The sequence below is a fragment of the Hemibagrus wyckioides genome, linkage group LG03, assembly GCF_019097595.1.
Source record: "Hemibagrus wyckioides isolate EC202008001 linkage group LG03, SWU_Hwy_1.0, whole genome shotgun sequence".
NCBI classification, from domain to species: Eukaryota; Metazoa; Chordata; class Actinopteri; order Siluriformes; family Bagridae; genus Hemibagrus; species Hemibagrus wyckioides.
Window position 1 is genome coordinate 32442646 of NC_080712.1, and position 2012 is coordinate 32444657.

A 2012-nucleotide genomic window follows, 5' to 3' on the forward strand; every position below is an offset into this window, starting at 1 on the left:
CTGTGTGTGTTACATGTGTGTTATATATCTGTGTGACTGTGTGTTCCATGTGTGTTATATATCTGTGTGTGTTCCATGTGTGTTATAAATCTGTGTGACTGTGTTCCATGTGTGTTATAAAACTGTGTGTGTTACATGTGTGTTATATATCTGTGTGACTGTGTTCCATGTGTGTTATATATCTGTGTGACTGTGTGTTCCATGTGTGTTATAAAACTGTGTGTGTTACATGTGTGTTATATATCTGTGTGACTGTGTGTTCCATGTGTGTTATAAAACTGTGTGTGTTACATGTGTGTTATATATCTGTGTGACTGTGTGTTCCATGTGTGTTATATATCTGTGTGACTGTGTGTTCCATGTGTGTTATAAAACTGTGTGTGTTCCATGTGTGTTATATATCTGTGTGACTGTGTGTTCCATGTGTGTTATATATCTGTGTGACTGTGTTCCATGTGTGTTATAAAACTGTGTGTGTTCCATGTGTGTTATAAATCTGTGTGACTGTGTTCCATGTGTGTTATAAAACTGTGTGTGTTACATGTGTGTTATATATCTGTGTGTGTTACATGTGTGTTATATATCTGTGTGACTGTGTGTTCCATGTGTGTTATAAAACTGTGTGTGTTACATGTGTGTTATATATCTGTGTGACTGTGTGTTCCATGTGTGTTATATATCTGTGTGACTGTGTGTTCCATGTGTGTTATATATCTGTGTGACTGTGTGTTCCATGTGTGTTATAAAACTGTGTGTGTTCCATGTGTGTTATAAATCTGTGTGACTGTGTTCCATGTGTGTTATAAAACTGTGTGTGTTACATGTGTGTTATAAAACTGTGTGTGTTACATGTGTGTTATATATCTGTGTGACTGTGTTCCATGTGTGTTATATATCTGTGTGACTGTGTGTTCCATGTGTGTTATATATCTGTGTGACTGTGTTCCATGTGTGTTATATATCTGTGTGACTGTGTGTTCCATGTGTGTTATAAAACTGTGTGTGTTCCATGTGTGTTATAAATCTGTGTGACTGTGTTCCATGTGTGTTATAAAACTGTGTGTGTTACATGTGTGTTATATATCTGTGTGTGTTACATGTGTGTTATATATCTGTGTGACTGTGTGTTCCATGTGTGTTATAAAACTGTGTGTGTTACATGTGTGTTATATATCTGTGTGACTGTGTGTTCCATGTGTGTTATATATCTGTGTGACTGTGTGTTCCATGTGTGTTATATATCTGTGTGACTGTGTGTTCCATGTGTGTTATAAAACTGTGTGTGTTCCATGTGTGTTATAAATCTGTGTGACTGTGTTCCATGTGTGTTATAAAACTGTGTGTGTTACATGTGTGTTATATATCTGTGTGTGTTACATGTGTGTTATATATCTGTGTGACTGTGTTCCATGTGTGTTATAAAACTGTGTGTGTTACATGTGTGTTATATATCTGTGTGACTGTGTGTTCCATGTGTGTTATAAAACTGTGTGTGTTCCATGTGTGTTATAAATCTGTGTGACTGTGTTCCATGTGTGTTATAAAACTGTGTGTGTTACATGTGTGTTATATATCTGTGTGACTGTGTTCCATGTGTGTTATATATCTGTGTGACTGTGTGTTCCATGTGTGTTATAAAACTGTGTGTGTTACATGTGTGTTATATATCTGTGTGACTGTGTGTTCCATGTGTGTTATAAAACTGTGTGTGTTACATGTGTGTTATATATCTGTGTGACTGTGTGTTCCATGTGTGTTATATATCTGTGTGACTGTGTGTTCCATGTGTGTTATAAAACTGTGTGTGTTACATGTGTGTTATATATCTGTGTGACTGTGTTCCATGTGTGTTATAAAACTGTGTGTGTTACATGTGTGTTATATATCTGTGTGACTGTGTGTTCCATGTGTGTTATATATCTGTGTGACTGTGTGTTCCATGTGTGTTATAAAACTGTGTGTTACATGTGTGTTATATATCTGTGTGACTGTGTTCCATGTGTGTTATATAT